The 12,375-nt window shown below is 39.0% G+C and overlaps 1 long non-coding RNA gene across 1 annotated transcript; it reads left to right on the plus strand.

The window, feature by feature from the left end:
- The first annotated feature begins 6 nt into the window (after positions 1-6).
- On the plus strand, positions 7-9,056 carry LOC144784843 (uncharacterized). The gene is made up of 3 exons (XR_013601706.1): positions 7-112; positions 6,968-7,167; positions 7,650-9,056. It is a non-coding gene; the product is annotated as an uncharacterized LOC144784843 (long non-coding RNA).
- The last annotated feature ends 3,319 nt before the right edge of the window (positions 9,057-12,375 follow it).

Raw genomic sequence — 12,375 nt, forward strand, 5'->3', positions numbered from 1 at the left:
GGAAGTGACGTCATTGTTCTGCGGCACGAACGAAGACCGCCGTGAGTGCATTGGCATCGGTCTCTTTCTTTTTCCAACTCCACTTCCTTCATCGATTCTAGCGTACACTCAGGTAAGTGCTGCAGCTGCAGATGTTAGTCCATCGGGGCAAGCTCCACGCTATATCTGCACGCGCCCATCTGGGTCAGAGCCCCCATTCATAGCGCTGCCTTTCTTAAAAAAGAGCAGCATCGATCCTCCGCTCTCCAACAATATTACAAATTTCCGTCCCAGACCAGCTTCCTCATTTTTCGGAAAGAACGAGTTTTCATTAAGGGGCCAAATTCAGACGCATCTCCCTGCATGTGTGTGCTTCGTACGTGTTATAATGAATGCCTGCGTTGCAATGTGTGTGCATTATGTGTGTTTGATGTTTGTCTGTATCAGCCTGCCTGCTTGTTTAATATGCACCTTTTGTGTTTGAGCATGTGTATTTTTGTGTATGTGTGACGTAGTGCGTGCCTGTGTAAGTTGTGGAAAATTGCAAAAAGCCTAAAAAATTTGTTTTACAGCAAGTTCTTCGCTGTAAGGAAAAATAAATTACTGCCCGTGTATTGTTGGTTCCAAGTGCACCTGCGTGTATTCAAGATTCTCGACCAAATGGAACAGTTTTCGATCTACTGAAAAGTTGTCAATCAAAGAAGGCTAAACACATTTATTTATGTGAATACTGTATATTGTTAAGCATTACTTGTGTCCTTGCAACTTGTAGTGAGCTTTCATTACTAAATGAATGTGTGCTCTATTGTTGAATCCTGGTCACGTTCCCCAAGCTGTGTAGTGTGCAGAGCAGCACATCTTCTAAAACACTGGCAGTTTTCATGGATGCCTTTCAAAGCAGAAGGATAAATGCTTCAAATAACTTAGCCGTTGTAATGCTGGTTCCTTATTTTGTTTGCTATTTGTGTAATTGAAAGGGTTGGTTGCCTGTGGCGATTGAGGTTTACGCCCTATTTAGGAAACGTAGTCCGACGCATTCCAACATCTTGCAATATCTACTTTCGCAAAACTGGCTATCATTCTGGTTTTGTTCCATGTGCGTGCAATGTTTTTAACTCGTTTGTATATATTATTGAGACGGCCAATTACGTTTTTACTGTTTGCGCTAATTTACCTTGACCACTAAGATCTCTGTAAAAATGAAGCCGGTCTTGTTACATCTGCCACTATCGGTCCCAGCCATATATTATCCAGTTACAACCTGACCTACTGCTAAAGTATTGATGCAGAGGGATCGAGCCCTGAGATAAATCACATTAATATTTCCTATTCATTCGGAGCGCTTTGCAGGCACATAAAGGTGATTGCATTCCTGGTAAAAGTTAGCAAATAGTACATATCCACAAGTGTGTGTATATATAAAAAAAGTTCAGGTGAATCTAGATAACAGGATCGCTTTCACTTCTTTTTTGTAGAGAGCAGCAGACTGATTCAGTCTTGTTTCTGTGGGTAAGGCGTTCCAAATTCTGGGGGCCATTCCTGAGGAATGTACGATTATAAGTTTTTCTTTGTTTTTTTTTTTCTTCGAGAAACGTTGTGGTTTAAGAAGAAGATTGTCAGAACTCCTAGTTGTTCTGCTACCACCCGATAGTACTAGTTTCTCCGTAAGGTATCTCTGTGTTTTTGGGTGCGATGCCTTATGAGTCATACAGGCGATTTTCAAATGGATTCTGGCCTCAAAAGGTAACCAGTTGAGGGCACGAAGGTCGGGGGAAATGTGGCAGATCCTTCTGGAGCCTGTGATGAGTCTGGCGGCTGTATTGATTGAGGCTCTTAGCGGAGCGGTTGTTGATCTGGGAAAGCCACAGAGAGCGACACTCCCATAATCCACTCTGGGAATTACTAGGGCTTGGACTGCCTGTTTAAGGTAATTTGCGGGTAAGAATGGTTTCAGTCTTCTCGGGGGGGTTCATCTGAAGATTGGCTCCTTTAGTTGCAGCGCTGATGTGTTTCTGCATGTTTAGATTATTGTCCAGAGTTATTCCTAGGGATTTCGCAGAATCAATAATGCGAGGTTGACCATAGAGTGCAGTTAAATGCTGCATCCATTCACGGATCGTGTCTGTTTGTTTGGGGGGAGCGATGAGGAGGAATTCTGTTTTTAGTGTGTTAAGTTTTAGATGGTTGTTTGCCAGCCAGATCTGTGTTTTTTTGTAGCGTTGAGTTAAGGGACTTGATGTCTTCAAGAGAGTCGACCTTAATGTAGAGCTGTGTGTCGTCAGCGTACATGTGATATTGGGTGTTTGAGCTGAGAAGCTCAGTGAGTGGTTCCATAAACAGATTAAAGAGTGTCAGGAGAGGGAAGATCCCTGGGGTACTCCCAAGGTGACTGGGGTGGGGTTAGATAAAGATTAGTTGATCTTGAATCTTTGCGTTCTGTCTTAAAGGAAGTGAACCAGTTTAACATTGTTCCAGATAAACCCATTCTATGTTTTAGGAGTTCTAATAGGTTGTTGTGTTTGACTGTGTCGAAGGCTGAGGATAAGTCGAGGAGGATTAACAAGCAGGCTTTATTTTGATCCAGTATTTGTAGGGCGTCATCTATAATGTGGGTCATGGCTGATTCGGTACTATGCCCAGATCGAAAGCCTGATTGGAATTGATCCAGCAGATTGAAGTGGTCGATATGATTACTAAGCTGCATGTGGACACACTTTTCGAGCAGTTTCGCCAGGGTCAAAATGTTGGATAATTGTTCAGGTCTGACGGGTCAGCTGAAACTTTCTTTAGAATGGGGGTTACCTGACCCGCTTTGAGTATGTCGGGCATGGTTCCTTGCAAAAGAGAGGTATTTACAATCCTAGTCCATAGAGGAACTAGCTGTGGCATGAATTTTTTGAGTGGATCTGTGAAATGGTTAGAGGGATTCAAAGCCATGAGCGTATTTAAGATTACTTCTTCGCTGTTGAAGGTGGTCCAGGAAACGTTGTTCTTGAGGTCGAGCTTTGAAGAACAGTTAGGCGGGGTCACTGGTGTAGTCAGCGTGGTAATAGTGTGTCTGTGGGATAGTGGGTCGTTACGTAGGTCTGTCTTTAAATTCTCGGTCTTTGTAGTGAAAAAGGCGGCAAGCTCCTCGCAATTGGGGAGTGTTTCCGGACTAGCTTGGGGGGCGTGGGAGACACCCTTTGAGTTTTGATTATTTCAAATAGTTTTCTGGAGTGATTCTTAGCTTGGTCTAATTGTTTACATATGAAGTCAGCTTTTTGAGCCTCTAATCTTTCTGTAATAGGAGTTTCTGGTTCTCCTTAGTAGTTTGAGGTGGGCAGCGGATGGAGCGGATCTCCCTTGTCTTTCAATTGCTCTGTGATCTTCTGTCTTCATTTAGCCTACCGTCGTACCAAGGGCTTGAGTGTTTTGTGCTGACTCTTTTCAATTGTAGGAGTGCTATGTTGTCGAGTACCATGTTCATAGAGTTGAAGTAGTGAACGGTCAAGTCCTGTACATTATTTAATCCGTCCCGTAGGGAAATCGCAACATTCTATTGGGAATAACTTTGGCGCCGGTTGAGGAATCTTCCTGAAATTTTCCTTACCTTTGCCTCACGGCGCTCCGCTCCTTCCCTGAAAATTTGGGGGGGATTCGTCAAGCGGGGGCCGAGATAAAAGGGGGGTCCCAAAACTTGTTTTCCCCATGTTAATTTCCATAGGGCGGTTGGACTCACTTTTAGCCCGAATGGTTTTCCAACAAACTTGGCAAAATTGTAGGGACTGGTAGCCTGATGTGCCTTTGCTATGTCTCAAGATATGTGCACCAGTGGTTTTTACGAAAATTAACTTTGAAAAAATATATATTGGGCTACATTGGGCTATATATATGTTAGAGCCCAAATGTAGCCCAATGTAGTCCAAAGATGGCCACCAGAGACAAAAAAAAACCAAATGTAGCCCAAATATCAGCCAGTGTAGCCCAACGACAGAATGTCCCAGAGTGTTCTAAAGAACAACTAGAGCGCTAACAGTCTTACTTATGACAAAAGTATGGCACACCTGAAGTCATCTTGATTGGAATAAAGTGTTAACACTTAAAACATTTAATTTGCAAAGGAACAAAATGAGGGGGTTCATTTTGCCATAGAAATTATGATTAGTGCTGAAGAAAGAGAAATTAGGGCACATTTTGAGTGACTTCTCAAATCCTCTTATATTTCATTAAAAAAATCTGATATGCAGTCTCCCAAGATGGCCACCAGAGACAAGAGCCCAAATGTAGCCCAAATATCAGCCAGATGTAGCCCAACTATAGCCCAATGACAGAATGTCCCAGAGTGTTCTAAAGAACAACTAGAACGCTAACAGTCTTACTTATGACAAAAGTATGGCACACCTGAAGTCATCTTGATTGGAATAAAGTGGTAACACTTAATACATTTAATTTGAAAAGGAACAACATGAGGGGTTTCATTTTGCCATAGAAATTTTATATATATATTCACTGAAAAAACCATAGGTTACACACCAGTTATAGTTAGGAATTAGTATTTAAAAAAACCTTTGAAATTCACTGAAAAAACCATAGGTTTCACACCAGTTATAGTTAGCTGGAAATTTTACTCGCATAAAGCCATTGAAATTCCCACGTTATAGTTAGTTGGACTCACTATAACTTGCACGTCTGCAATGCACTGCTGATGACGTCACATATTACATCACTCATGCATATATTTAAATATTTAAACATTACTCGCTAGTATATGTATTCACTAAGATACACTTAATAAGCCAATTAACCAAAACACTGAAAAAACCATAGGTTTCAGGCCTTGTATAGTTAGGAATTAGCATTTAAAAAACCTTTGAAATTCACTGAAAAAACCATAGGTTTCAGGCCTTATATAGTTGGGAATTAGCATTTAAAAAACCTTTGAAATTCACTGAAAAAACCATAGGTTTCAGGAGTTATATAGTTAGGAATTCGTTTTAAAAAAAACCTTTGAAATTCACTCAAACTATAAGTTTTAGTGGTGTTATAGTTAGCTGGACATTTTACTCATACAAAACCAATGAAATTGCTCCTATATAGTTAGTTGTACTAACTATATTTCGCGCACCCGCAATCCACTGCTGATGTCACATATTAGATCATTCATGATATGGTCAGTGACATCACTGATGACATCTCAAATGACATCACTGATGACGTCATCCACGTGACAATCACATACACCTTTTCATACACTATTACAATTTTTCATCACTGTTTGTAAAATACAGAGTATCGTATTTAAATCCATTGTCGCAGCAATGCAAGTATCTAAAAATCCACTCAGTGATTCATAGATGTATACACACATCTAATCACTTACCTATGGATTCACTCATACATGCTGTCAATGAACAATAGAACACTATCAAAAATACTTATACATCTATATCGACATTAAACAACAGCACGCATCCTATTCACATATGAAGTCATCCTACTCACGTATGCAAACAATGGATCATACTTACATATTTACTTAGCAAAACACTTATACAAACACCACTTCTTCTATTTATTTAGCTAGTAAGTCATACTTAGTGAATTATAAAATCATTATTACGAGTATACAGTTATCCATACAGTCACTCACACAATCATTGTGTCTTATGTATACTTATTTATATACAACAACTGACACATACACTGCCTTTTATTTATCTAGTTTGTTGGACCTGTACCTTTGAGAAATATATTTGCTCATCACCACACCCATAAAGAGATTCCCTCACCCAAACTGTTAGAACATGTAGTTTTAACTTCATATATCTACTGAATCAACTATTCACACATCTTTGGACAGTCACACACCCCCCACCGAACCACACACACTTTCACACTCCCATACAAATACTCAGTTAACTAATCAATAACTAATATAGACTTTCACATAGCTAGTAACCAACTGTAGAATCAGTTTACACAACAACTGACAAAGTGATACAGATATTCACAGTTTAGTCACTATCCACTATATTTAGTGAGACATTATAAATTGGTCAAGTAAACAGTCAATTACACTGCTACTAAATACTCCATCCAAATATTTATTTATATATATCCACTCATTCTTCAATGTAAATTGCGCTATATATATAATGCATATTTAAATAACGAAGCAAACCACATTCACTGGATGATGTCATCAGTGATGTCATTTGAGATGTCATCAGTGATGTCACTGACCATGTCATGAATGATCTAATATGTGACATCAGCAGTGGATTGCGGGTGCGCGAAATATAGTTAGTACAACTAACTATATAGGAGCAATTTCATTGGTTTTGTATGAGTAAAATGTCCAGCTAACTGTAACACCACTAAAACTTATAGTTTTTTGAGTGAATTTCAAAGGTTTTTTAAAAACTAATTCCGAACTATATAACTCCTGAAACCTATGGTTTTTTCAGTGAATATATATATATATATATATATATATATATATATATATATATATATATATATATATATATATATATATACACACTTCCAAACACAACCTATTGGCTATGCCAATGCTTTTGCATTTGCCATTGTAATGCCTTTTGTTTCATTTATAAAGCCATTACATATTGCACAATTAACGTACAATACTACTAGCAAAGCTAATATCTTTAGCTTAATAAAAGGTGAAACCTATTGCATTTTTAACTCTTGTCCTTTCATGTTGGGGGTGCCGGTGGGCAGAGGGTAGCATGCATCTGACTCTCTATGCATCTGTGGGTATAGGTAACTTGATATCTCGTCACAAACCCCAGTGTGAAAGTTCACTTATTCATAGTTCTATTGTAGTCCAAAATCTAGGCATATTAGTTAGAAATTGCACCAGGTCAGTGTACTTTTTGGGGTGCTTTTCTCCCATTAAATCTGTTAATCATTTGGATATGCTTTGTATTTTACCTCTGAAATTTAAACCACACACAAACTAATTCCTGATTTTTATATCTAGCACGACATAATCATGGTTTCATTCAACGTCCTGTTTTTCACTTGCGATCATTCTGTGTGTGTTCGAAAAGATGGTGACTTCCTGCTTTTGGACAATCCCGGGAAAGTTCTTTGTAACTGGTCGGTCGAAAATCTAGATGAAGCTGGTCGGCAAATCACCGAAGAGAGATTTTAAAGCTATGATTCTGTTCCAATCATCTGGTAAGCACAATAAGTAAACCTTTATAATAAGTTTGCAACTGCAGGATAACGGTACAAATTACCAACCTGTTTCAGTAAAAACCTACATTTGTGATTAATTAATCCAATAATGGACAGTTAAAAATGAACATGCATGTCCCCACATATGCCTTGGTTTGCTCGCCAGAGACAAATGTAACACTTATGAAAAGGACTGAAACGTTTAATTTGTGGCACTACTATAAGGCAGTCATTTTTGGATAAACTATTTTATTTAGGCAACTTTTTTCAGGAGCTTCAAGTTCAGGCTTACAATGTGTACTGTCTATTCAGGAAAACTTACTTACTTGGTTATGGATAGATTGTACATTTGTTCTTCATTATCAATACATCTTTATTGATATATTATAGCTAGAGCGTGAAGATATATTGCAAGTGGTCAATATGTTATCTGTTTTGAAGTTTATATGTAAATATATATTTTTTTCTCTTGCTTTTTTTAGTGAAGAAAGAGGGTCTAATGATTCCGGATATTTTTCAAGAGATAATTGCAAGCTATTCTGGCACAACAGAGGGTCTAAAACCGGTGTTACTTCAAAGGGCACTGGAGGAAAAGCAGATGTTAATGGACTATGGCAATCGGGGAAGCGCTGGTAGACTTAAGGGGCGGTTACGCGAACTACAAGAGGAAGAAATTGCAGAGAAAAGATGCAAGGACTAAAAAGCCAAGCTGAGTGGACTGGATTATATAAGAGTTGGTAACAAAGCTCATGCTGAAAGCACAAGTTCTCAGCCTGGTGATGCAAGTTCGCGGATGAGATTGCAGAAACTTGAAAACCTGGCCCTTTTAGCAGGGATGGCTAGTGTCCATCAAAAATCCACAACTAAAAATGACGCATCAGACCGTGAAAATGAGCTTGTCTTGGAGTCCCCGCTTAAATCCAAATATCAAGGACAAAAACATGCCTCCCTTTCACCACGTCATCCTAGAGTAATCAACACTCATTCTGAAAATATAATGGGGCCATTCTGATGTAATCAATAGCCATCCTGAAGCTGCTATAGGATCATCCAGGAATAATCCACACTAATCCAGAAATTGTCATGGGATCATTCCAGAGTAATCCACTTTCATCCTGGAATAATTGACAGTCATCCTTAAATTAGCTAGAACCCATCCTGGAGTCATTCTCACTCATCCTGAAGTTGTCAATTGGTATTTGTGGAGTTGTAAAAGGTAATCACTCCCTGCCAGTAGAAGTCATCAGAACACCATCCTACTGTAGTTTTTGTGATGAGTCTAGGTTCGTCATCACATTTAAATTTTTCGTCCTACAGGCATACTTCAGGATGGCTTGGGATGACTTCCCCAGATAATTGCAGGAATAGCCTGACTGTAATCATCAGATGAGTCCAGAATGACTCCAGGATGATCTTCCTTTTTGACATGGGCTGGTACTGATGCCCCATTTGCAAGATTGGAATGTGTTCTGGAAAAAGAACCGCTGCGGGAACCAGAATCCAGAAGGTTCAAGCTCAAATCTACCAGTAATCATTAAGCTAGAATGTCGTTATAGGGAAGGGTGTCTGGATAGAGATGCCCCGCCTGAAGACATAAGATTTCTTGAAAAGAGTCATGCATTCAGCATCTATGTTGCTAAATGTGTGAGTGACTGCTAGTGGCTTTGGTTAAGGAGCAGAACAGATAAGTTAAAAAAAATAACAGATTACTTTGCTGTTTTAAACTGCTATATTTTATTATGAATGTTTCTTAACAAAGCAATTAGATGTCAGCCCTGCTCTTAAAGTCTACTCCCTTGGTAACGTAAGCCACACCTGCTGTTATCACCCATTCCTTGTGCATGCAGCTCCTAACCTATGCATTCAATAAATTCGCTTTATGGGACGCTAGTTTATTTTTCATTAACCTTAAACAACTTGTTTTCGGTTTCTCACCCGTATAATGAACCGGCATGTCATTAACATATGATTAGATTTGTCCCGAGACAGTTTTCTCCTAGATCACCAATGCACACACACTTCTAGACGAGATTCTTTGAACCATTAGAGTAAACAATAAAAATAAAAAAAGACCCGGTATCGCTATGACTGCAAAAATCCTTTGAGTTTTTACATAATGTGATTACTCTACTCAAGAGCAGCATAAATGATTCCATGTCTGTAAAGTAGAAGAGCGAAAATAGTACGATTAGCGTGCACTAACAACCAGAGATTCTGATTTATATCCCTCCGTGTCATACAAACAAGTCTAAGCAGCAATAGCTGTTGTTCAATACCAAAATCAGATGTGCAGCCCATTCACGTTACCTTGAGTTTTGCTTCGCTATTTCTAAGGCTAGAAGTTTTCTGTTCTATGCAGTTAAAGCAGGTCTTTTTTCTCTGTAAATGCTCAGAACAGGAAGTGATTCTTTGTCAGATGACTGACCGTGCGTTTAACCAATGAGAAAACAGGTAGGTTGCTGGACAGGAAGAGTTGATCGGCCATCTTTGTAAAGGGTCCACTTATCGGCAGTGCAGTCTAAAGGTTGGACGCTTTTATAGTGAGGGAAAAACATTCTTTAATATCTAAGAATTCAATCATACATCAGTGCCTCTTGGAAAATAATACTAGAAACGGCCGCAGAAGTTATTGCCATCTCGGTGCTGTCATGATTTTACTGTACTAACTCCTGCTGAAAGCTCTCTTGTGTGCTTGAGTGGCTGTCCAGTCCAGACTTTCACTTTGTGCTCGAGTACTCGTGGTCCAGGGCCGGCTTCAGGCAGAGGTTTTGCTTTTAAAAATATGCTTCTCTGTACTGAGTCATCCACTCCCGAGGATAGCTGTGGGCTGGTGGGAGACTGTGAAGGAAACGAGCTCAACTCTAGCAGTCTGTGTCAACTCTAGTATAATGAGTTATGTGTGTGGGGCAGCGTAGTATATGCCTTGTGTCTTTATTTATTGTGTGTTTCTCTTTTAGTAAGTGAATTAATGAAGTTACAAGGAAATGGTATTATTCAGCCCATTGAAGCTGCTGAGTGGATTTCTCCTTTGGTCGTTGCAAGAGGTACCAATGGGAAAATTCGCTTATGTGTTGACCGTCGCTACTTGAACCAGAATATAATTGTGGATCAGTATCCATTACCTAGGATCGACGAAATGTTGTCTTTGACTCGTGGTGCGAAAATATTTTTCTACGTTGGATCTATCTTCAGCGTATCACCAAATTTCGTTGCACCATTCTTGCAGAGATTTGACAGCATTTTGTACTCCTTTTGGTTGTTTTAGTTTTCGTTGAATGCCGTTCGGTTTGGCTTCTGCCGCCGCAGTATTTCAAAGACTTATGACACAGCTTTTTGGAGATTTGCATGGTGGCATCTTTTTCCAAGATGATATACTCATCATGGGAAAGAATACTATACAACATGACTCTAGGTTGAGGAATGTTCTTCGTATTCTTGAAGAAAGGTGTCTTACTGCTGAGATTTCTAAATGCAATTTTTCAGGAAATAAAGTGGTATTTTTAGGGCATGAAATTGGAGAACAGGGAATCAGACCAAAAACCAAATGAATTAGGGCCATTTTGGATGCCCCTTCTCCCAATTCCAAGGATGATTTGAGGTAATTCTTGGGTTTGGCAGAATTTTATTCTAAATTTGCTTCTAACTTTCCAGAAAAGACGTGGCATATGAGAAGTTTACTAAAGAACAAGATTTCCTTTGTTTGGTCTGATGAATGTCCGCAGGCTTTTGACCTTTTTATAAAAAGCCATATGTTGTGCTCCTAATCTTGAAGGTTTTGATCCAGCTGCCACCACATTTGTTACCATGGATGCTAGTTCCAGGGGGTTGGGAGCAGTTCTGAGTCAAATTTCTGAGTACAGTCAAGAAGTGATAATTGCTTTCACTTCCAGGTCTTTAACTCCCACGGAAGAAAAGTATTCCGTGATTGAGAGAGAAACATTAGCTGTTGTGTGGTCACTGGAGCATTTTAGAAAGTTTGTGTGGGGAAAATAATTCTATGTGAGATCCTAAACCACTTACAAAGTTACTTACTACTGATGGTGTTTTTAAAGCTGCTGCTAGAATTGCTAGATTATCTATGCGCCTACAAGATTATTTGTTTGAAGTTAAGTATGTTCCTGGCGTTAAAAATGTTGTTGCTGATTTTTTGAGTAGGTTTTCATTCCCCATTATTGAAGCTGATAAGAACTCATGGAATGATTTTTCGGTTGCTAGTATTGTTACTAATGACAACGTTTTTGATTCTATTTCAGAGCAATGGCTTAAAGCGGATACTGACGACAGTGCTGTGGGTATTGTCAAGTCTTATGTTGTTACTGGTTGGAGTGGATTTTCCGAAAAGAATTTGGATGATGTTTTAAGAGGTTTTTGGGAGGTCAGGGACGAACTCTGTCTGATCATTTTCTTATCAGAGGTGATAAAATAGTTCCTCCAGAGTCTTTGAGAGATAGAATTATACAATTGTCCCATGAAGGTTACCCAGGTATTTCTCGTACTAAATCTAGAGTGAGGGATCAGTATTGGTGGCCTGGAATGGATGGTAAAATCAATTGGTTTGACCAGACAGTAACATTTATTATTGTTGTGGATTTGTTTTCAAGGTGGTTTGAATTAAAGGTGGTTGACAAGGTTAATGCTGTTAGTGTAATTAAATTCTTAGAGAAAGTCTTTGTTCAAGAAAGCTGTCCTGCATCTATTCTTACAGATAACGGTACGCAGTTCAAATCTAAAGCAATGCAAGTGTTCTTTATTTCCAAGGGCATAAACTATCTCTGTTGTATCATCCTTCTTGCAATGGGGTTGCTGAGAGACTTAACCAAATTATTAAGAGTACTTTAAAATTGTGTGTTAAATCTAGACTGGGGTGGAATAGTGAGTTGTTGAAAATGTTATGGGCTTATCGTGTTACACCCCATCCATCTTTGGGTATGAGTCCGTTTTCTCTTATGTGATGTAGGACACCTTTATCTAAAACTAATCCTAGTTGGATGAAGAAGAATTAAATGTGTTTTTATGACATTGATGAAGTAAAATCTAATCTTGTTCTATCACAAACTAAAAATAGGGTTTATCATGACACCAAGCATGGGTCCAAACCGGTTAAATTGCATGTTGGGCAATGGGCTTCTATTACAAATCCTAGAATGGTTTGTAAAGGTCAGAGTAAGTTTAGTTCTCCAAGGAAAATAAGGGCATCAGAATTCAGTT

The sequence above is a fragment of the Lissotriton helveticus genome, chromosome 10 (assembly GCF_964261635.1).
Source record: "Lissotriton helveticus chromosome 10, aLisHel1.1, whole genome shotgun sequence".
Classification (NCBI taxonomy): domain Eukaryota; kingdom Metazoa; phylum Chordata; class Amphibia; order Caudata; family Salamandridae; genus Lissotriton; species Lissotriton helveticus.